The sequence below is a fragment of the Callithrix jacchus genome, chromosome 2, assembly GCF_049354715.1.
Source record: "Callithrix jacchus isolate 240 chromosome 2, calJac240_pri, whole genome shotgun sequence".
Classification (NCBI taxonomy): domain Eukaryota; kingdom Metazoa; phylum Chordata; class Mammalia; order Primates; family Cebidae; genus Callithrix; species Callithrix jacchus.
In genome coordinates, this window is record NC_133503.1 from 84,449,039 (window position 1) to 84,474,488 (window position 25,450).

A 25,450-nucleotide genomic window follows, 5' to 3' on the forward strand; every position below is an offset into this window, starting at 1 on the left:
GCTGTATATAAAATGATAGATTTATTTCAGTTAGTGCTTTCTTTAGATAAAACAGAAGATGTTTACTTTAAAAGAATATACCAATCTGGTTCATATATGTAGTATAATTTTTAAACAATTTATGTTGAAATAATTTCAGAATTATAAAAAAAGTTGAGAAAATAATATAAAAACTATATGGATATTATACGGATACCTCTCACTCAGATTCCTCAAATGTTAACATTTTATAGATGTATAGTGATTTAAAAGAGGATGATGATTCCTGGTTCAGAAACAGGAGACTTGTATAATTCTGTGATAACATGGTATTATATGTCTAATAAAGGCATAGGGATTTCACATTGAAAATCATTTAGGAGAATGTTAGAGAATCCACATTCTCAATTTATTTGAAAGAAATCAATTGCCAACTTTTACAAATAAATGTAACTAACTGCAGGTATATGAACACATCCCAACATATGGTCCAGTTTATGAAAACTATACTATACTATATCTTGGGAAATTAAAGTTCTTTAATCCTGAATATAATGTTACAAATAGCATGGAAATCAGCACATCGGGTGTTCCAGGATGTCAGCACATCAGCAGTTATGCCAGAGTGCCAGCTTTCATCAGAAGGGAGGGAGAGTTTGAATGGAATTAATTATTAAATGGTAACATTTAATCCTAGATCCTTATTATGTGTGCCAAGAGAAAACATCTGTGGGTGCTTAGAACAGACAGATTTGGAGCATCCATACAGATTGTGCTAGGTTTGATGAAACCTCCCAGGGAACAAGGTGATTTGGGAAGCTAAACATTTATTCTCCCACTTACACTCATAACCTCTCTGGAAATAGATGACTCTGTGGTACAAAGAATGACTTTATGACTTACCCCATGTGGCAGAGAAGAAAAGGAAAGCAGCTTCCTTTCCACTTTTGCCATGTCAGGGCTATTGGAAACGAGTTCAGTGTCCATGAAAGAAAACTAAGTATCACTGCATTGGCCACTCTAGCAGCAGCTGCCATCTGTATGACAATATCCATTTATTCTGTTCCCTGCCACCTCTTGCATCTCTGTTTTAGTGTTCTTTTGTAAGTGTTCCTGACATTTTGTTTATCTTTCTTTTAAACATTCTGCCAAGATTATGTCTGAAAATCAGAAAAAAAAAAAACCTCCATTTTTCACTTGCTGAATCTGTTACAGGGGAAACAATTCAGCACCATTCTCAAAATACTAAAGACCTTTCAAGATACTGAAAATCCTCCAATAAGTTGCCAAGCAAAATCAGGGCTAGAGTACAAATGTGAAAGGGACAAAATAAATTCTCATACATGATGCTTCTTGGATAGAATCAAACTTTCAATGGATAGCCTATTCTCTCCATTGTTTAAATGGCAGGTTTAAATAAAAACACATTTTCCCTATTAGCCTCACAAGTAGACACATATAAACACCTTCTATGCTTCTAAATGAAAGATAGGACTTTGTGAGTTACCTGGAGAAATTTTAAAATTTAGTATTAAAACTATTTTGACTCACAAATCAAAATTGTGTACGTTTATGACGTACAACATGATATTTTGATATATGTACACAACATGGCATGATTAAATCAAACTAATTCACGTACCTATCATCTACCTTCCCTATCATTTTTTATGGTGAGACATATGAGATTTACTCTCTTAGTTATTATTAATTAGAGTCACCCTGCTGTGTAATAGATCTCAAAACCTAACCTCCCTGTCTATCTGAAACTTTGTACCCTTTGACCAACAATTCCACATTTCCTCCCTTCCCATCCTTATACCCCACCCCAGCTGCTGGTAATCATAATTCAACTTTATCGGATCCCACGTGTAACTGAAATTGTACAGTATTTGTCTTTCTGTGCCTGGCTTAGTTTACTTAGCATAATGCCCTCTAGATTCATCCATGTTGTTGCAAATGACAGGATTTCCTGTTTTTTGTTTTTGTTTTTGTTTTTTTTGGCTGAGTAGTATTTCATTGTGTGTATAGACACTGATAGACACTAGGTCGTTTCCATATCCTGGCTGTGGCAAATAACGCTATGATTACAATGAAAATACGAGTGCAGAGGTTGCCTCAATCTATTGATTTCATTTCTTTTAGATATATCCTCACAAGTGGGATTACTGGATCATATGGTAGTTCTATTTTTAGTTTCTTGAGTACTCTCTAGATGACTGTTTGGATAAAATGTTTTTATGACTTCATATATACAATCCAGGATCTTCTTACTTTGATTTAATTGATTACAAACATTTGACAACAGAGTTTTTCCTTTGCTTTCTCTGGAGCACCTTGAAGACTCCCAGGGCATTAGAACGGCAGCAGCGCTACCACAATGTTCATTTTGTTAGGTTTGGATGATTTCCTCAGTGATGGATGCCCCAAATGGAGCAGTTTACCGTTCCATGGTGAAAATGCTGTAATTTATCAACAGAAGGAAGTTTGTAAGGAAATCAAAGAAAGATGCTTCATAAGTGACTGTAAAGACTGCTTTTGAATTTTAGACTTAATTCACCATTGTAAATCTGATTTCCATGTTATCATATTTCTTGTCTGTGTTTTCCATTAGCTAGATTGGTTGGATGCCTTCTCCTCACCTCCACCTTTTCTGACCTTTCTTTGATTCTTTCTCCTAATTTCGGAATCATGTTTTTTTCCCCCAAGATTTGGGAACTGCTTATGAAGGAGAGATAGAAAACTCCCAGCGACTGGCTAGAAATTTCTACTAAGTTCTATACAATCTGTGTATAATATTTACAAATCAATTACTAAAACAAAGACCATTTTGCAAATGTATCTCCACCAAAGAAGCACAGTGCATAAAACTAATTCCTGATTTTTATTGATCTCCTTAAATACTTAAGAATATCCAAGGATATAGTGTTCATGAATTCATTTAAAATCTTCTACTCTTGTGTTTATTTTCTAAGCCTGTGAACTCTTGGGAGCTTGTCACTTTATTGCCTCAGCATTAAGCTCTATGTCATCACAGTATCTTTTCATAGTCTCCAATACATTAACTCCTTTCCCAATAGAGTCACCTAAGACATGGTTCTTCAGCTTTGTTTCACCAAAAATCTTCGTGTAAATTTCACCAAACATCTTTTTTGTTTTTGTTTTTTGAGAAGAGTTTCACTCTGTTGCCCAGGCTGGAGTGCAATGGTACAATCTTGGCTCACTGCAACCTCGTCTCCCAGATTCAAGCAATTCTGCCTCAGCTTCCTGAGTAGCTGGGATTACTGGTGTGTACCACCACACCCACTAATTTTTGTCTTTTTAGTAGAGATGGGGTTTCACCATGTTGGTCAGTCTGGTCTCAAACTCCTGACCTCATGATCCACCCACCTTGGCCCCCCAAAGTGCTGGGATTACAGGCATGAGCCACCGTGCCCAGCCCTTCATGTAGTTTTTATCATTTCCCCACTACCACACTTGCTAGGCAGGGATCCCTCAAATGGGGTCATGTGAATTACAGTTAACTATTATTCTAGCTCTCCTTTCTACCTACTATTGCAAGCCTTAGAGCCCCAAGCAAAGCCAAAGACTTACTCTGTGTATCCACAAGGGTTGTCTCTGAAGTAGTTATAAACAAGACTTAGTATCAAATGAACATGGGAACATGGGTAGTAATTAGATCTTTAGCCACATAGCTGTGTGATCTTAAGCATACAATTTCCTTACCTCCTCTACTGGGTGGAGTAGTATTTCCCCAAAATCCTTGTCCATCCTGAACCTCAGACTGCGACCTAATTTGGAAAAAGGGTCTTTGCAGATATAATTAAGAAAATGACTAAGATGAGCTCACACTGGATTGAAGCTGGCCTTCATGTAATGAAAGTGTCCTGAGAGAGACAATAGGAGGCATAGAGACACGGGAAAGAAGGCCACACTAAGACAGACACACAAGCCAAGGAACACCAGGAGCCACCGTGAACTAAAATAAGCAAGGAAGGATTCTCTCCTAGGGCCTGCTGACACCTTGATTTTAGACTTCTGTCCTCCAGAAAAATGAGAGAATTGTACCTCCTCATGAAAATGTTATGTAAATCAAATGAGACAACAAGCATGAAGGATGTGTTAGTCTGTTCTCATACTGCTAATAAAGACATACCTGAGACTGGGTAATTTATAAAGAAAACGAGATTTAATGAACTCACAGTTTCACATGGCTGAGGAGGCCTCACAATCACAGCAGAAGGTGAAAGGGGAGCAAAGCCTCATCTTAAATGGCAGTAGGCAAGAGAGCCTGTGTACAGAAAGTCCCCTTTATAAAAACATCAGATCTCGTGAGACCTATTCACTACCGTGAGAACAACATAGGAAAGACCCACTCCTGTGATTCAATTACCTCCCACCTCATCCCTCCCATGACACATGGAAATTGTGGGAGCTACAATCAAGATGCGATTTTGGTGGGGACGCAGCCAAAGTGTATCAAAGGGACTGGTACAAGGGCAGGTCCAAGTCTCCGCTTAGTCACTCACTAGCAATGCTAGAGAACATTACTCAACCTCTATGTGCCTCCCTTATCTTAAGGATAAAAACAGAGATAATCATTTTCACCTACCTTCACTGAAGAGTTTCTGTGATGATCAAATAAATTCACAGACATGAACATTCCTAGCATATAAGAAACATTCAAGAAATGGAGAAATGTGTGCTCTTCCTTCCCCTTTTCCCTTAAACTATTGGGGGTGATACAGTAGTGGGAGAGAAACAAGAAAATCAGGACATTGTTTTTTTCAGTAAGAATGGCCAGATGCCCCCGGCAACTCCAAAAGAAAATTCTGCTTGTATCTTTCAGTTGATGTGTGGATCTCGTTACACTGTTGCCCTCTAAATATAATTTTCAGAAGTACTGATATTGACATCACTAAGCCAAAACAATCTCTCGTAAATAGAATTGGTAAAAATCATATCTGCAGTTCTATGGATTCAATCATTCCAGGTCTTTCTCCCTCCCTCTCCCTTCTTTCTTTCCTGTTTGTCAATGTTTCTTTCTATCCACTTTCTCTCCATACTATTACAGTGGTCTGATGTCATGGTTGGGAATAATTCTACAAAGAGAGCTGCCCCAGCCTGCTCAGGATGATTCATCACACTTTACGCTTGAAGTGTCAGAGAGTACTATAAGTGTGTGTTCCTGGGCGTGGTAGCAGGTTTCACTAAGATCTGAGACATCCTACTTAAGAGAAAATATGTAGCATAAAAACAGGTAGTTGATATTTGTGAACAATTCAGTCAATTGCAATGATCCACAAGACCAGGCTGGGGGCCATAACCAGGGCTATAATTTCATATGTGGTGACCACAAGATCACCAAAGTATGGTAGGGGAATCAAGTTAGGGAAATATTTGATAGGACCCAGCCATTTATTCAGTGACCTTGTATTTTCCAGAGTCACCTGGGAGAGAAGCAGCCAGTTGTTGGCTTCTGAGAGCCTGAGGAGAAGGGCAGGAACTACCCAGGGATGGAAACCACAAGCAGCCCAAAGCCAGGCCAGCACCGTGATGCTGACCACTTGCTCAGCAAATAAACCACTGGAGAGAACTGCAAAAGTCAAAAAGGGTTGCCAGGGATGGACAAAGAGCTGAGGAGGTATAAGTTGTAGATAATATATGACTTTGGAGTCCTACAGTCCTTGGTGTAAACATGGCTCTGACACATATTTGAGTGGTCTTGAGAACGTTCTTTATTTAAGCTTCAGTTGCCCCCACACATAAGGTGGAGATAAAAGTAACTTACCTCGCAGGCTTGTTGTAAGCCTTAACTAAAGTTACATATGAAAATGTCCTGAGATGTAAAACTAGGAAAAAAATAGATTTTCCCTCCCTCCCTCCCTCCCTCCTTCCTTTTTTCTTCCTTCCTTCCTGCCGTCCTGCCTTCCTTTCCCTGAATTCCTATAAAAGCAGTTCCCCAAGTTAAGAAGAAATAACTTTTACATTCCATATGAAATAACCTATTTCTTGATCCTTTACCATCAAGATTCAAATGGTCCTTTACTTGATTAAAGCCATGAAGGGACATTGGAAATTTCTTTCACAGACATCCCTAGATTTCTAAAATGGGTGACTGACTATATGTTAACTTCCTCTCACTTGCCACTAGTAAAGTATCCCCTTACTGTGAACAAGAGCTATATATATGTATTTATCCACACACTTCAATGCTTCTAAATGCTATTTGTGATAGGCCATGCGTAGACAGAGAAGAGTTGATTTAAAATGGCAAATTAATAGTCACTAAGTTATCAGGGTGGGCAGAGGTCATAAAACTAAGAAAAAAAAGAAAAAAGAAAAAAAAACATAAAGACAAGGTGAATTGCCAAGAAGCTAATGAAAGATACCTGAAAGCAGGGAATGAATTAAGACCTTGAGTGAGGGATTTAGACTTAAAGAAGATGGATTACTGAGGTGGATTTCAGCTTCGAGTAACAGAAAACTCAGCTCAGAATTGTTTAAACAATAGATTTATTGGCTCATCTATCAGAAAGTCTAGATATAGTGAGGGCTTCAGCATTGTTGCATGCCATGGTTCAATACATCGACCTAGGTCTAAGTTCTATTAGTCTTTTCACTCTGCCTTCAGAATGAAAGCTCAGTGCTGAAGTCCATTCCACGTTAATCACAGGATGGCCACAGTACCAGTCAGAGTTGCGGTGCTTTCTTGTTCACATTTGGTAGGAGGGAGCAACTGGATCCTCATAGTTTCAGAAACTTCCCACATATCTGTCACCATCTTACATTATATGGAATTGGATCTCATACCCATTCCTAAAGAGAAAAGAACTTATCCGTCAATCAATCAGGCTCACCTATAGGCCATGTGGGAGTCAGCTTCCCTTGAGTATTTGGTCTGTGTCAGAGGGCTTAGGTACCTCAACAAAACCAGGTACTGTTAGGAAGAAAGCATGGATCAATCCAGGGTAGGTTATCCACTTTTGCACTACAGAATATTGCAAGGTAAACATGACACTTTCATTTAGTTCAGCCTCCTAAGTTTTCCAATGTGATAGCAATGTCATACAATGAAGTATTGGCAAAGTCAGATCTGGTGATTTTTGTCTTATGTCCCTAGTCATAAGTTTGTTTTTTTGTAGTGTTGTTTTAACTACATTAAACCGCCTCTTAAACAAGTAACACAAAATACTCAGTGAGTTCCCAGACCCATGCATCTTATAGTGTGCTCAACAGCATGGAAGGTCCCAGGAATTTTGCCACATCATCAAAGTTGGTGGTTCTTAACCTGATTGGGCAATAGAATCACCCAGGGACCTTACTAGAAATACTCATGCCAGAAGATATTGACTCAGTGGGTATGAGGTGAGGTTTGGGCATCTATATGTTTTTTAATCCCAGTTGAAAGAGAGTTAGAGACTGGAAAACTGAAGCTTGGGTGAGAGACAGCATTAGTTCACTATATATTTTCTTGCGTGGATTAAATGTTTTTAATCTTGTACGTATATTATTCTCTTCCCTTCCTGCCTTCCTTTTTCTTTTCTTTTTTTTTTTTTTTTTTTTTTTTTTTTGTTGAGATGGAGTCTTGCTCTGTCACCCAGGCTGGAGTGCAGCGGCGCAATCTCAGCTCACCACAATCTCCACCTCTTAGGTTCAAGCAATTCTCCTGCCTCAGTCTCCTGAGTAAGTGGGACTACAGGCACGCATAGTCCCACTAAATTTTGGTGGCCCCAAAATTACTGGCCACCATACCCAGCTACTTTTTGTATTTTTAGTAGAGACAGGGTTTCACACCTTGTTGGCCAGGATGGTCTTGATCTCCTGACCTTGATCTACCCTCCTTGGCCTCCCAAAGTGCTGTGATTACCGGCATGAGCCACCACGCCCGGCCCCTTTTTCTTTTCTTTATTAAGGTCCTCAGTGTTTCTGAAGTGCAGACAATGAGAACTATTAATCTGCAGAGTCAAATATTAACCTTTAAGTTGAATACTCTAAAGCCAAAAGTGTTTAAAATTGGTTGCCAGAGTGATATTTAAGCATATTAATTTTTTTATTTATATTTTTTGTAGAGATGGAGGATTGGGGCATCTTACTGCATTGCCCAGACTGGTCTCAAACTCATGGTCTCAAGTGATCTTCCTACCTCGGCCTCCCAGAGTGCTGGGATTACAGGTGTGAGCCACTGCATCCAGCCCTTATTGCCTTTTTAATGAAAACCCTGAGGCCAACGAATTGGTCAGTGCTAACACCTGATTCAGATTCATGGACTCATTTTTTGGGATTTTTGGACAGACCAGAGTCTTAATAAGTCCCATTTTTTTGAAATGAAAAAACATAGATGACCTGAGCATTCTGTTGAAAGACAAAGAAAATTCCAGAGAACCTTGTTCAGCTTCCCTTTGAAAGGAGAAATGATTAAATCATTTGTAACTGAAATCGGCTCCGTGCTGTTTGCCATCAGTCCTCCAACACCTTTGCCTCAGTGACGTACAGAGACCAGAGTAAGATTGTGCTGTTTACTTTAAGATGTCTTTATAGGGGTACTTCTCAAAGTCTCTTCTAAGTGATCAGAGGCACTGCCCCTCTTTAAATTACAGCTCTAAGAAGCAGTAATCACTAACTAGATGTTTTAAAATCCCTTTTCACTAGCAATTTAAAGAGATTAGAAGTTTGATGGAGAAAGATGTGTTTGGAAATCATTAAAATAGTAGACATTGTTTTCAGAAAGAAACATCCTTTGGTCACACTTCTGTAGCTGGTTATGGTCTGATGGAAATCAACCACAAAGAAAATTCAGTGTAGCCTAATGGTCATTTGTCTTGTATACCATTTGTAGCCTAATGGTACACAAGACCACTTGTGGTATAGCAGTTACTGTCTTTTTTATTTGTATCTCACATAGGATATTTTTAAACCTGCATAGAAAGTGTCTGACAAATCTCTATGTCGGCCATTTGTGGGGAATTGCTCCTCCTATGACCCCAAAGCCATAGCTTGTCCTTAACTGACCAAAAACATTTTAGGTGCAAATTGCCTCTCCCTCCCTCTGTATATCAACATTGCATTTTCTTCCTAGAGGGCTTCCTTTCCTTGTAACACCTGGATAAAGAGATGTTCCTCAGCAGCTCTGACTTTAGAGGAAAAGCTTATCTCTTTGCAAGATAGAAATGCTAGGTAACTCTGCAGCAGAAGAATCCAGAGGTTGTCTCACCCATGAAATTCATCCAATGCAAATGACTTACTCTGAGGAAACATTGATCTGAGCCATTGGCACCAAATCTCCCATTGCTCTTTTAAAGTATCTCAGCCTTAGTTTAGGCCTGCGGCTTGGGGATACATCCAAGATGGAATAAAAGATCCAGATTAGTTCCAGGCAGTGACCAGAGACACTAGAAGAAGGGAGGTCAATCTTTTCCTAAGGCTGTTTCCCCACAAAGCATTGAGAAGAAGAAAATCAAATTTTCTGTTTTCTATTTTTTTCCATTCACATCCATCTCCCTAGGTTTTAAATTTCCAAATATATCAAATATGATTTTTTTTTTTAGATGAAGTCTCACTCTTCACCCAGGCTGGAGTGCAGTGGTGCAATCTCAGCTCACTGCCACCTCCACCTCCCAAGTTCAAGTGATTCTCCTGTCTCAGCCTTCCAAGAAGCTGGGATTACAGGTGCGCACCACCAGGCCAGGGCAAACTTTGTACTTTTAGTAGAGATGGGGTTTCACCATGTTGACCAGGCTAGTCTCAAACTCGTGGTCTCTAGTGATCCACCCTGGCCTCCCAAAGTGCTAGGATTACAGGAGTAAGCCACCGTGCCTGGCCTCAAATATTACTATTTTTTTTTTCTTTTTCTTTTTTGAGACAGAGTTTTGCTCATGTTATCCAGGCTAGAGTGCAATGGCGCAATCTTGGCTCACTGCATCCTCTGCCTCCCGTGTTCAAGTAATTCTCCTGCCTCAGCCTCCCAAGTAACTGGGATTACAGGCTTGCACCACCATACCCAGCTAATTTTGTATTTTGTATTTATTTATTTTTTTGAGACAGAGTTTTGCTCTTGTTACCCAGGCTGGAGTGCAATGGTGTGATCTCAGTTCACCGCAACCTTCACCTCCTGGGTTTAGGCAATTCTCCTGCCTCAGCCTCATGAGTAGCTGGGATTACAGGCATGCGCCATCATGCCTAGCTAATTTTTTGTATTTTTAGTAGAGACGGGGTTTCACCACATAGACCAGGATGGTCTCGATCTCTTGACCTCATGATCCATCCACCTCGGCCTCCCAAAGTACTGGGATTACAGGCGTGAGCCACCACTCCCGGCCTACGCCGATTTAAAAATTGAAGAATCTTTTCTTTAGTTAAAAGAAGGGGAGAGAACAGTTGAATTCCTATTGTCATGTATTACAGATACACGTTGGATTTTATGTCATTTCATTTAATCCATGTAACTATGCTGCAAAATAGTTACATTGTATAACTTAATCCCCAGACAGTGTCTACTGCGTACTTTCTCTGTTCTGAAGACTCTTACAGAACTTGAGGACTTTGTGATCCTGCCAGGAACTCAGTCTGGTGGGGAAGATAGCATATGAGTGACTAATTACAATACAAACAGTAAAGTCCCGTAATAGGTAGATTAGCAGAAGGGTATTACAGCCATACATTTTAAGTTTAAATTTCTTTAATGTGTGCACCAATCAAAATGGTAGGCCTACCCAAAAAGACAAATTCTGAGGCTGTTGCAAAAGACTCCAATATTTTGATAGAAAAAGCTTTCCAAAAACAGATGGGTAACTAACTAGCAATATAAGTACCTCTTGATCTTTTTTTCTGTAAGGGAACTCTAGAAAGGTTTCTAAATCCTCTTTTCTTCTAACAAAGTTACTTATTTCTAACAAAGTTATTTTTTTTTTAATTTTTATGTATGTGACAGGGTCTCCCTATGTCACTCAGTGCACTGGAGTGCAGTGGCACAATCGTAGCTCACTGCAGCCTTGAAGTCTTGGGCTCACGAGATCCTCCTGCCTCAGCCTCACAAGTAACTAGGACTACAAGCACGTGCTATCACACATGGCTTTTTTTTTTTTTTTGGTAGTGGTTGCCCAGGATCATGTCAAATTCCTGACCTTAAGTAATCTCATGTTGTCCAGGCTCATGTCAAACTCCTGGCCTTAAGTAATTCTCCCACTTCAGCCTCCCAAAGCGTTAGGGTTACAGTTGTGAGCCACTGCACCTGGCCTAATTTCTAATAAAAGTATTTGCCAATAAAGTAACTTAAAATGGGCCCGATGCAGTATGGCTCACGTCTGTAATCTCAGCACTTTGGGAGGCTGAGGCAGGTAGATCACTTGAGGTCAGGAGTTCGAGACCAGCCTGGCCAACATGGTGAAATTCCATCTCTACTAAAAGCACAAAAAATTAGCTGGGCATGGTGGCATGCAATCCCAGTTACTTGAGAGGCTGAGGGAGGAGAATAGCTTGGACCCAGGAGACAAAGGTTGCAGTGAGCCGAGATCATGCCACTGCACTGCAGCTTAGGCAACAGAGTGAGACTTTGTTTCCAAAAAAAAAAAAAAAAAAAAACTTAAAATGTTTTAAAAAGATTTTACTTATTCATTCATACCCTTACACTATTTAAAAATATTTTAATGTGGCTTTCAAAAATATATACAATAGCACAGAATAAATTAAAATAGAAGCAAAATGACTATATCTGTGTGTCTTTCTATATCAATTTCCGCTGAACATCAATTTCCTATTCACCACAAATAGCTATTTCCTCTCTCCTGGTTTCAATTCTCTGTGACTATCTGGAAAGCGCTGGTTTCCTCTGGAACTGATCAATGCCTTGCTCTGGCCCCAGACTGCCCTGGCTTGTCTCCATGTGGGGTCTGTGTCACCTCCTCCACATGCACAATTCAATCTCCAGACTACTTAGTTAAGAACTTTTGCCCCAAACAAATCTGTTTATCAGAGAGCCATTGGCTCATATGTTATAGAAGCCTCAACAAACAGGATATTCCATCTCAAATTTATGGCCTCCTGGCAAACACAAGAATGCCTCACAAGGAAGCATGTGATTCTCAAGAACACCACAGCCCATCATCAACCACAGTCACTGAAGGAAACAGGCGAGGCATCTGCTCACTGGCCCTTCCTGGGTGAGGTACAACAATTAGTGCCTTTTTGCAATATGTGCAGCTTTGGGATTATTAATTTCAGCATGGAAAATCATTAGCATTCTTAATTTAAAGAGGAAATCTTTGGACAGGAGTCTGCGGCCATAAATCAATACTAAAGATTTTCTCTGAATTATGATGTTTTTACCTGACTCTGAAAATGGATTTTTTTTCCCTTTTCATTTTTGAGCTTTTGAATTTGACTTAGCATACAGACTCTGTCAGGTTCCTGTGGTGAATTGATAATGAAATTAGGAGAGACAAGGTCCATTGACTTAGAAGACCTGTGCCATTAGTTAAGTCTTCTCTCTGTTTCTGCAACTGGCTTGACATCCACTTAGTCACCTGGGTTTTGGCACTTGCCTCTGACACTAACACTTGAGAGAGCAGAGCTTAGAATGAAGATGAGGCGGTAGCACAGTAAATAGGCATTATCAAAAAAAGACAGGTGAAAATCAATACCTCCATTAACAATGAGAAGCAGACTTTTCAAAGAACATTTATATGTTTAGCTGACAGTAAAATACTGAGAAGACTGGTTCCTTTATAGGTCACAAAGTATGTGACTATCACTATGATGTTATTTATTTATGTATTTATTTTTTCAGACAGAGTCTTACTGTGTCACTAGGCTGGAGTGCAGTGGTGCAATCTGGGCTCACTGCAATCTCTGCCTCCTGGGTTCAAGTGATTCTTCTGCCTCAGCCTCCCAAGCAGCTGGCACTACAGGCATGCATCACCACACCCAACTAATTTTTGTATTTTTAGTAGAGACGGGGTTTCACCATGTTGGCCAGGATGGTCTCGATCTCTTGAGCTTGTGATCCATTCGCCTCAGCCTCCTAAAGTTTTGGGATTATAAGTGTGTGCCACCACACCAGGCTAGTGTTATTTATTTTCCTTTCCATTTGGCTAAGAAATATCATCAGTAGGATTTAAAACTAAAAATAAACAAAAAACTCTGCCCAGCAAAAACATTCAAATAAAGGGTACAATTGTCAAGAAGGTAGATACAATAAAATTCTAGTAATATACATCAAAATTATTAATAATGCACAATAAAATAGCCATTCTCTTGAAGTCTCTTGTAAGGCTTTGATGTATACGTTTATCTTTTTCATAAGGTCATTACTTTTGTGATGCACATGACTTGAAAATACCTGTATTGCAATGAACTGTATGTTTCAGGTTTTATTTCTATGGCCTTGTGTTATTGCTGTTATCCTGTCATCTTCAAATATCTGTTTACTTCCTGGCTTTCACATTCCTTAGCTCTGTGACTTTCAGAAGTCAACTTATAACATGCTCGGTTTCCCTATGTGTTACAATAGCATTAGGAGAAATGAGTGAGAGGTGTGTGTGAATGCCTAGCACAGCGCCTGGCACAAAATAGGTTCTCAGTAGATGCTAGTCCCCCACCTCCCCACCCCACCTTTCATTGCTTTCTATTCCTTCCATGTTAGTCCCCTGGCCTCCTCTGCTTTGCCATCTCCTACTCTACACCATCAAAGGAACATCTCTGGGCAAAGGAGACCCCATTTAGTCATGTCAGATAGCACATCGATCTGGTGGCCTTTACTCCAGTGTAAGCAGGCTGGGTACCTCCCTGCAGCTGTCACCCTTGCTCCTCTGACATTCTTTGCTAGTGTCTGTGCACCGGAGCCAAAGCTTGGTGTGACCACCCATCATCACTAAGCAGTATAGGATTTGGGACTCATCTCATCTCCAGGAACACAAGTTGAAGCAAATAAAAGACGTGGTCCATCAACTTGGACTTTGCAGGACGCTCTGAACTTGATCCTGACCTTTAAGAAAGAACAGGTTCAGAACAAAGAAGTGCTGAGAACCTTGGGAGAAAGCCTTAAAATCCATCTGAGCAAAAGACAGGAAGGCTGGGCAGTATCTGACATGCATCCCAGACTACGGAAAAGCACATTTCAAAAATTCAAAGAAAATACATGTTTGGTCCCAGGGCCACAGGGTTTTCTAGAAGAGTATACATATATCCAGAAAAAGTAGAAAATGAAATTCTAATTATATAATAAAAATTAGCCAGATATGGAAGAAAAACTAAAGAAGTCAATATGGTTGCTCGGGAACTCTCCTTGGAGCTCAGATATTAAAAGGCATGTTTGAAAGCTCAAAGAACTTGTAACTAAGAGCAAAAGCAATGCAATAGCACAGACCTAAAAGCATGGTGTCATGAAGAATAACGTAAAAAATAAGTACCATTTTGCTGAAGAAAAGGAGGTTAAAAAATGACTTTGACTACTGTGTTCAGAGTAAGAACAACAAGGAACTGTTAGCCACATTTCTAAGAGATTGTGATGTAATGGTAACAAGACAAAGAGAAAATAGAATGACTTAACTCCTATTTTGCTTCTGTCTTTTCCACTAGAAGAATGACTTTCAGACTGAAAACGCAGATGTGGCTGACAACTGCAGACAAGAAGTGTTCTCGGTCAGGCAGGGGGCCCCTGCGTGATTTTCCATGGGCGAGTGCCGGGCAATTACTGTGATGGCCCATACAAGAAGAGATAAGGGCACAGTGAGGCAGTCCAGAGGGCCAGAGCAGAGGAGGCACCGGGGAGAGGGGCTGAGAGGGTAGAATTGACAGAATAACCTACTGCAAAGTTTCTATAAAATGCTGGATGTGCTGCTTAAGGTGAACTTAGAGAGGCAAAGGATTCTACTCCTCTTTTGTGGAAGCAGAAAGCAAACAGGATGAGGAAGGGGAGAGCAAACACGTGAGACTATTCATGGGGACAGAAAGTGGGGCTGTGTTCGAGACATAGTGAGAATCCGGATTCATCAGAATCACAAGTTATTTCCAGAGAAATCGCTGGCTATAAAGGGGCCTTGGAGAAGGGATAAACACTGTGTCTGAAGGGTTTACTGCCTGTCAGAAAGTCTCCAGTAAGTGCTCCACACCTGATGAGAATCCAGAGATGAATTAAAAACAAAACAAAACAAAAAACCACACATATACACACATTCATTTGCATCCTCATTCTGTGGATACCATGTGATCTGAATATAGAGCTGAAATCTGAAGGAATCAAGAGTTTTGGGAATTGTTTTGTTTTGCATGGGATTGATTCATTAACAGAGAAACTGTTGAAAACTGTGGATACTGCTACGGAGCTACCCCTCCTTTTCCTATTAAAGACAGGGAATCTGGATTAATTCTTTAATTTCAGGGCATTAATGCCAGTAAAGAAAGCCTGTGGTACTCCCAGAGCTGATGCTGAGGCTTCCTAAGGCAGAGTTGGGGGTCGGGAAGGCTTCCCCAAGGAAGTGACATATGGGCTGAAAACTTACGGATGAGAGGGGCTTAGCCTGAAGAAATACTGTGTATGTTTAGAGTATGAAAACTGTATTCAGACCAGAGTGCCTCACTTCAAAGAAAAATGTTGCCACACTGAACTCTGCCAGATGAGGAACCAAAGGTGACTAGCTAGTAGTTAACTGACATAGCAGGAATCTGGTTATCAATTCTACGGAGCCTTAGAGGAAGAATGTCATCCAATTCTGAGGCAATGTAGCAATGAGGTCAAGCTCACAGGCTCCAGACCCAAATATGAGGGTGAGAATTCTGGCCTTACTATGAATTACGTTACCTTTCATGTATAATAACGTTACTAATAATAACAACATATTGCATAGAATTGTTGAAAGGATGAAACGAATTAATAACACGCATCAAGTGCCTAAAACAGTGCCTGGAACGTACCCGTCACTCAATGCATGTTGGTTAATATTATTAACCAGTAAATTCTTGCTATGACACAACAGATAGGTATATATTGTTATATTAAATAATGTTTTCGGAATTCAAATCGTTGAACAAAGTAATCTGAGTTACCTTTTAAAAAGCACCCGAGGCAGCTGCGAGAGGAGCCGCCGCCAAGTCTGCCCCGCAATGGATGGTCCTGCGGAACTGCTCCGCTTTCCTGATTGATCAAAAGGAGTAAGCGGACCTACAGCACAGAGCCCCATAACTTGCAGGCCCACAACTCATTCCGCTACCACGGGTTACTTCACCGCCAGACTGTGGGCATGGAGCCACCAGCCAACGGCAAAGGTGTCGTGGTGGTCATGAAGCAGAGATCTGGCCGGCGGAAGCCTGCCACCTCCTCCGTGCGGACCACCATCAAGAATGCCCGCGCCTCGCCCAGCGCCATCAGACACGTGATGCGGAAAAAATCAAGTACCGCCCGACCTGCGCATGGCAGCCAGCCACAGCCGTCCTTCTGCCATCCTGCGCAGCCAGAGAGAAGAAGTGAACCCGCCCCACCAAGAGCTCCTGAGCCCTCTGCCCACAAAGCAATAAAAAGTCAGCTGGCTTGCTCTAAATAAATAAATAAGTTTAACCAGAGATTAGAGGATTATCCGGAAGAAGCAAGGAGGAGCTGCTGCATGCTTTCAGTAAGCAGATGAATTGGAGGAGTCCAGTCTTTCCGACTTGAGAGAGAGAGAGAGACAGGGAGAGAGGGAGGGAGGGAGGGAGGGTCTGGCTCTGTTACTCAGTTTTGAGTGCATGATCATAGCTCACTGTAACTTCGACCTCCTGAACTAGAGTAATCCTCCCAGTTCAGCCTACTGAGGCAATTTTTTAGTTTTTAACCACACCCAGCTAATTTTTAAGTTTTATTTTTTTTTGTAGAGGCATGATCTTTCTGTGTTGCCCAGGTTGGTCTCAAGCTCCTAGTTTCAAGTGATCCTCCTGCCTTGACCTCCCAAAGTGTTGGGATTACAGGCATGAACTGCCATGCCCAAGCCCCAGAAGCCCATAATTTCGGGTATAAAAATGGGTATTTCAAGTGCTCTTCATTTTGACTAATAGATGTATCACTGGTAGTAAAGTAGTTATTAAATGTCCTGTGAAACTTGTCAGGAGGAAATATCTATTTTATAGACTCCTGAGGCCCTAGATCTTAAATTAGGACATAGCTGTGTATTTCAATTTGCGTTGAGTCCAATCCTAGGGAAAGCTATGGGTTCCGTCTATAGGGCAGAAATAGGAACACAGATTTTTTTCATAGGAATTCATTCCAAAATGTAAAATAAAGGAGTTTTAATCTGTCAAAACGGCCACAAACATTTCTTACACATGTCTTTGTCATTAGTGAACTAATTGTACTTCAATTGAGTCAGCAGTGAGCAATAAGAATCCATTAGGAAATATAGTAATACAGTACAGATTCTTATTGCCTTCAAGAGCTCTCATCAGAATTCATTATCTCAGTGAGAACACTGGTAATCTGTGAATTATCTGGGCTCTCAAAATGCAGAAAAGAATCAAAGGAGTTTTAGAAAGGGGCACTGGCCCATTTTACTGAGAATTCGCCCAGGCTGATCTGCTCAATGGTTAAAGAGTACCAGCAACTACATTAAACACCAGAATGGTCAGTGCAATTAATGCAATTAAAGTAATTAGTCCTGGCAGCTGTAAGGTCAAATAGAGGTAGCTTTGTAACAACAATCTGCTGCTGCAAAATTACTGACATTTCCAGCTAAATTATATTTTCTAAATTGTTGCCTTAATGCTAAATAAATAAAGTTATGCTAATGTAGGGACTGATTACAGATTGAAATTAGCACAATTGCTTGTTATACAGTCTGCTAGGGTTAACATTTTTTAAAAACATAATTAATGGCCTTTGCTTACTGTCTCTGGTTATAGATCCTGCAGTTCATTTGCATTCTTTTGCAATATGCTGACAGTGCTAAATGTCTAAGAAGAAAGATCTCATCTGCAGGCAGAAAATGCGTTTTTCACGTCATCAAGCTAAAACTTGTTATGGTTTCAGGGCAGTGTTAATAACAAAAATGACCAGAAAAGGAATGGATAAGAATGAGGCTAGAATCCGCTTTTCTTTTCAGTCTTGTGATCCAAGCCTTTTCTGGAGTCAATGTGAAATGTAATTGCTCTTTTGACCTCTATCTTCTCTCTCCCCAGGTCTGAGGAAGAGCTACACTGGTTGATTATTGCAGGAATGAAAGGCACTCTGACCTTGTCGACCGAACGCCTTGCTGCTTTCAATGTTGCCCATTATACTGAAGGCAGGCGACTCCTGGAGAGAGGCGGAATCTACAGGAGAGCTGCTCCCCGGGCAACCTGCCAGAAAAGGCTTCATCAGCAGCAGTTCAGACATGACCAAACAGCTCAGGCAGTAAAGGAAACAGCTAGGGGGGAGAAAAACAGAGTATATCAAAATATTGTTAGCACACAGCCTAAAGAGCTCTCAGGCATCTATACTATAGAGCACCTCTGAATACTGCCCAGCGTCCTCTGCCTGAACTGAAGATCGACCTGGGAATATTTGCTGAGGAAGGAAGCCGTGACCCATATAAGTACAGTCACTGATTTCCTAAAATAGGCAGTTGCTCATTCAAAGGAGTTTATGATAATATTTCTATGTAAATAGGAAAGTAGGGTGACTTTTAGCAGAAAGTAGGTCAGGATATTTGGTTACAACAATGTCAGCTGGGTATGTGATGGCTCAGGCCTGAATCTTCACACATTGGGAGCCCCAGGTAGAAAGATCACTTGAAACCGAGAGTTCGAGACTAGCCTGAGCAACAAAGCGAGACCCATTCTCTACAAAAAATATAAAAATTAGCCAGGTGAGGTGGTGTGTACCTGTAGTCCCAGCTGCTTGGGAGGTTGAGGCAGGAAGATTGCTTGAGCCCAGAGTTGTGGGCTCCAGTGAATTATAATTATACCACTGAACTCCAGCCTGGGAGACAGAACAGGACCCTGTCTCTAAAAAAAGAAAAAATAATAAATGTAAATTTAAAAGAAAACACAATTGCTGTAGATGATAAATCATTCACTAAAAATCTAGTTTGATTAATTTTAGAATTTATGGTTGATGTAAGGCTTAGGGTACAATTCACAATGAAAACATGCTCTCCCTTCAAGCTCTACAGTTAAAAGAGTCTTTGTTTAAAATCAGCTGTGATTCCTTCACATAACTGCTCATTCTGCTCAAATCAATTCTATTCAACAAAATTTTATCGAGCATTTATTTTGTGTCTAATCATTGTGGGAAGCATAAATGAGATGTGAAGTGTGCCTATGAGTTAATGAGACTGGCTGACCAAGCAGACCCAGAAATGGTGCCATTTGCTTTATCATTTCATCTTATTCATTGAGAAAGAACACTGGATGCCTGCTATGAGTGAGGCATGGTGTTAGGTTCTTTAGATTCAGACTTAATTTAAGTCTTACATTAATTTTTAGGTTCATATTATTATCCCCACTTTAGGAAGAGTTTACTGAGTAAAAAAGACTGGAATCCAGAATTAGCCAGACTTGAGTTTGCAGGGGGAAAAAAGAATGATAACTTTCCTCATCATTGTAAGGAACATGCCTATAACAAAAGAGATCATTAAGACAAAAGCGTAACAAACTTATTCAATCAAAGTTTTACGTAACATGGGAAACTTCAGAAAGGAAGACCCAAAGACCCAAGGAAAACTGTCTATTTTTTGCTTAGATTTGATGAAGAATGGACAGGCATATGGAAATGTGATTGGACCAAAGAGTATGACCTAATGGTGATAGACTGAGAAGGGTAGGAGCCCAGCAAGGCCTGTCTGTTCAGATTCTTCTTGGCCTCTCTGTGTAACATTTCTTCCTCCCAGGTATAGGACAGGACCCTTCTGGAATGGTAGTCTTCAAGTGAGAAGGGAGAGAGTGACCTAAGCTTTATAGATTGCTTGGGGGAGAATAATTCTAGTTTCTATGGCTCACTAAAAAGGAGTGAGGCACAGGGGAGCAGAAGTTCAGAGAGAACTTGCTTCTGAGTCTTTCCAATCTCCTTTAGTTCAAAGTACTCGGGATGCCAAAGCACCATACTTGGGGGTATCATGTTCTGAGCCTGAACAGGCTCATACACAATTCTGCTACTACTCAAAATCTCTGCAATCTTGGAAAAAATTCTCCATTTCTCTGGGCTTTCATTAGTCTTGTTCCTGTAATGAAGGAGATAAGATGAACTTAAGACCTTTTCTATCTCTATAGTTCTGTGAGAAATATTGTTGTACAGTCACACATCTCAGATTTTCTGGGACATCCCAATTCCAAATGTTGTGGCTCATCATGCCTCTGAAAATATTTATACTCATCAAATGCTGAATTCAGGAAACATGATCACCCTCGCTAAAAAGAAAAAGAACTATCAGAGTTAGGAAAAGAATGATGAAGAAAGGCTAGGGAGAATGGCGTTACACGATACTTTTCGAAAGAAGGGAGAAATCATGAACCTCATGCAGACATAAAAATGAACATGTTAAAGAATTTCTTCTAGCCATTAATCAAAGATGGAATGCAGAAGATATTATAACCAGTTCAAGAGAATGTGAAGAGACATATTTAAAGATCAGGAATATTGAAATTAGCATGCAAATGGAATAAAACTGGTTTTTCCAGGGGTAGAGGAAGGAAGTCAATTGAACCTGTATTAGACAGGGTGGAATGTGCATGTCTATCAGTTACCTACAAGTTACAGAGTTGTAACATAAGTCAAAGACAATGAAAGGCTAGAATCAGATAATAGGAAGGGTATACTGTACCAGATGATGCATAGTTTCCCATTGAAACAGGTTTTTTTTTTCTGCAATGAAAATAGCTTTGATGGGGTTCAGAAACCACCTCCCCAAAATATGGCATCTTGCATACCAAGTATTTTAAGCTGAAGGAATGTGAGAAGATAGCAGAAGCAGAAAGGTCTATTTGACCTTCTCCCACCCTTCCTTCCTGAAGCAGGTCAAAAAATCCTTTCTAGGATTTCCCTGAAGCAGAACTTAAGACCTGAATGTGAGAGGCTGCTTCCTATGCCTGGAGGAAAGGAACATCCTTATCTCTGAAGACACGGGGATACAGAAAAGAATCTAAGAATCAGGTGTAGCTAATCTCCCCAGTTTATTGTCATTAGATTATTTGTTAATCCAATCATACTTATCCACAACTATCTACTTATTCATCAAATCTAGCTTAAAAATACATAGATTTACCTGTTTCTTCAGGTCTTCATTACCTTACGAAGGCTCCTATGTCACATAAAACTCAAATAAATTTCTTTATTTTTCTCTTGCTAATCCATATTTTGTTACAGGGGCCTTAGCCATGAAACCAGCAATGGATGAGGAAAAGATATTTTCACTCCCCTACAGTTTCAGGTGTAATACAGCATTTCATTGTAACTTCTTATTTTTCAATGGGTATCTAAGAAAAGATGTCAGTGGGGGGCCTGGGTGTGAACAAAAATCACCTGTGATACTGTCAAAACAGAATCACACCTCCTTTGACCTGCATCAAGCCTTCCAATAAATGCACTAAACAAATAGAGGGCCTCTTCAACTGCTTTTGGAGGTTGAATTAAGCTCTGAGGAGACCTAGACATTCAGCTGTGTGCGGTCTTTACAGATACAGTAACACTTGCTAATCCTTTAATGAACCTTTTTCGATTTTTCTTGATGTGGTTTAAGTCGTGAAACTGTTAAGGGTTTGGTTCACCAAGGACTAAGGACCAAAGTGCATATTGCAAGGACAGGAAGGTCAAAAGGAAAAAGTGGGATCTCAAGAAATAAAAATAGGGAAGAATAAGATAAGGAAGACTAGAAATAGAGACTAAGAGGGGAATCAGCTGGTGCCCTGGCATGCCGAGGATGCCTCCCTGATAGGACTACTTTGTTAATAAAAATACCATCTTAAACCCGTGCCCATAAAGAGTAGGAGTAAAAAGAATCTTTATTTCTAAAGCTCTGCTTCCGCCTCCACTGGAAATCTAATGTGGCCGGTTTTTCCCTAACCTTTCAGAGCGTATGCATTCTAGTTCCATTATGATGGTCGAAAATGCTCTCATACACACTGTTCCTGCGTTTTATACTTTGGCTTTATTTTCCTCTCTTCTACACTCCCTCCCTCAACAAAAATTGAAAATAGATTAAAATGATAAGTTGAAAGCCCATATTGCACTCTTTTACATTTTAATTTAGTTTTTAAAAAAACCACAATGTTGTAAATAGACCCGACTAAAGGATATATAGTTATTTATAGCTATGAAAGGGGAATTTATGGAAATACAATTCAGGCTTAGCTCAGCAACTAAAATGAAATGTGAAAAAGAAACGTGGGGATCTCTGGAGGTTCCAGGATGACTGTGAGAATCACCAGGGATTGATAATGCAGATAGTAACTGGGAATTACTTTCGAAAGAAACAAGGTAAAGGGTTTCAGGACATGCTGCCCTCCAAATACAGCACGATGGCATTTGAGAAAACAGCAGAAGCAACAGTCATTCTCCCCTTCCCCTCACCCTTCCTCCTTGGGGCAGGGCATAAGACCCTCATTCAAGAAACATCCTACAAAACACAGAGAAAAGGAACATCCTTATCCCTGAGGACACAGAGCCACAGAGAAGAATATGAACAGCTCTTGCTTAATTCCCCCTTAATTCTTAATTTTTATTACCATTAGATCACACCCTTTTGTCTTCCAGTCATACTTAATCCAACCTCAGCATAAGAATCCCCAAGTTTGTCTATTTCTTTGGGCCTTCATTTCTTTTTTGTTGTTGTTGTTGAGACAGAGTTTTGCTCTGTTGCCCAGGCTGGAATGCAGTGGTGTGATCTTAGCTCACTGCAACCTCCACTTCTAGGTTCAAGTGACTCTCCTGCCTCAGCCTCCCAAGTAATTAGGTGCGCACCACCACGCCCAGCTAATTTCTGTATTTTTAGTAGAGACAAGGGTTCACCATATTGGCCAGGCTGGTCTCGAACCCCTAACCTCATGATCCACCCATCTCGGCCTCACAAAGTGTTGGGATTATGGGCGTGAGCCACCAAGCCCGGCTGGGCCTTCATTTCTTTATGAAGACTCCCATGTCACATAAAACTTATATTAAATAAATTTGTATGCTTTTCTCTTGTTAATCTGTCTTTTGTTATTAGGACCTATTAGGGCCTAAGTCATGAACTTAACAATAGCTTTAAAAAAAAGATATTTCTTTCCCCCTACTAAGGTAACTCTTACATTCAAACATACCAACCTAAGATGGGAGGCAATTTGATCTTGACTCAATCCTTCTGGAATGATGGACACTAGGAAAGGAAGAAAGGCCCTATGGCTTTTCTACATGACACAGAGCAGATGGTCAGCAAACTCCCTGTGGGCAGTGAATTCACTGTGCTTGGATAAGTCAAAAAAGGTTAAACCAACTAACACCATGAAACAAATGAAAGAACACTACTGAGTCTTTGTGAAGTCAAAGTTTCAAATAAATTGTTTAGTCGAACAGAATAGGTGCTTTCTTTTCACTGTTTTAACCTGAGGGATGAAGCAAAATAAATCAATGTCAGATTTTTTTTGAAACCGCTTCTGGTGGCTGGGCAAAATTTATAAAGAAAATGAAAACAATCATTTGCTTGTGGGAAGAGAAAGCCAATAAAACATATAGAAGCTTCCTTCTAAGAGTGCATTGCTAGGGTTCAAGACGCATTACACCCAAGATATGGTGCCTTGGCCTGTTAAATATTTTAAACTGAAGGAATTTGAGAAAATTGTAGAAGTAGGAGAGTGTCTCAGAACTTCTTCCACCATTCTCTTCTGATGCACGTCCTAAAACCTAGGAAGGATTTTCTGACCTTTCTCTGAAGCAGGTCATTAGGACCCTCATGTCAGAGGTTCCCTGCCTACACATAAAGGAAAGGAACATCTTTATCTCCGAAGGCACAGGAACATAGAAAAGAATCTGAAGCAGGTGTTGCAAAGTTTGCCGCCCCCAAGTTTATTACCATTAGATCATACTTTTTAACCCAATCATACTTCTTCACAACTATCCACTTGCTCACCCAGCTTAGCATTAAAACATATACAGGTAGTCCATGCCTCATGCCTGTAATCTTCGAACTTTGGGAGGCAGAGGTGGACAGATCACTTGAGGCCAGGAGTTTGAGACCAGCCTGACCAACATGGTGAAACTGTCTCTATTAAAAATACAAAAATTAGCTGGGCATGGTGGCAGGCACCTGTAATCCCAGCTACTCAGGAGACTGAGGCAGGAGAATCACTTGAACCCAGGAGGCAGAGGTTGCAGTGAGCGACGATCAAACCATCACACTCCAGCCTGGCTACCGAGTGAGACTTCATCTCAAAAAAAAGAAAAAAAGGGAGAGACAGAGAAAGAGTCCCCATTTTTTTTTTTTTTTTTTTTTTTTTTGAGACAGAGTCTCACTCTGTTGCCAGGCACCAGGCTGGAGTGCAGTGGCAGGATCTCAGCTCACTGCAACCTCTGCCTCCCGGGTTCAAGCAATTCTCCTGCCTCAGCCTCCCAAGTAGCTGGGACGACAGGCACGTGCCACCACGCCCAGCTAATTTTTGTATCTTTTTAGTAAAGACAGGGTTTCACCATTTTGGCCAGGATGGTCTCAATCTCTTGACCTTGTGATCTGCCTGCCTTGGCCTCTCACAGTGCTGGGATTACAGGCATGAGCCACCATGTCCGGCCAGAGTCCTTGTCTTTTACAGATGCATACTAAAATACAGTTGTCCCTTGGTGTCAATGGAGAATTCATTCCAAGACGCCTACAGATACCAAAATCACACCACCGTACTCCAACCTGGACAACAGAGCAAGACTTCATCTCAAACAAACAAATAAACAAAAAAACCCTCAGGTTTACCTGTTTCTTCAGGTCTTCATTTCCTTATGAAGGCTCCTATGTCACATAAAACATGTATTAAATAAATCTATGCTTTTCTTTAATCTGTCTTTTGTTACACAGGCTCACCATGAACCTGGCAATGGGTGAGGAAAAGACATTTTGACATTTTTTCTCTGTCACAGTACATTGGTGTTTTTTTTGCTGTTGTTGTTGTTTTGAGACGGAGTCTTGCTCTTGTCACCCGGGCTGGAGTACAGTAGAGCAATCTCAGCTCATTCAACCTCTGCCTCCCAGGCTCAAGCGATTCTCCTGCCTCAGCCTCCTTAGTAGCTAGGGTTACAGGTGCACTGGCACCACGCCCAGCTAATTTTTGTATTTTTAGTAGAGACGGGGTTTCACCATGTTGGCCAGGCTGGTCTTGAACTCCTGACCTCAAGTGATCTGCCCACCTCGGCCTCCCAAAGTACTGGGATTACAGGTGTGAGCCACTGCACCTGACCACAATACATTGTTTAAAAAGGAACTTTAGAGACATTATTTCTCTTCTGCTCTTTCTCAAAAGCTACGAGGTACACAAACTGTATCAAAATAGGGCTGCTTTCTAGATGTCATGTTTTAAA

The 25,450-nt window shown here is 40.5% G+C and overlaps 1 pseudogene; it reads left to right on the forward strand.

Moving 5' to 3' along the window:
• The window catches only part of LOC100402908 (large ribosomal subunit protein eL28 pseudogene), a 75,158-nt pseudogene extending 58,693 nt beyond the window's left edge, over positions 1-16,465 (forward strand).
• The last annotated feature ends 8,985 nt before the right edge of the window (positions 16,466-25,450 follow it).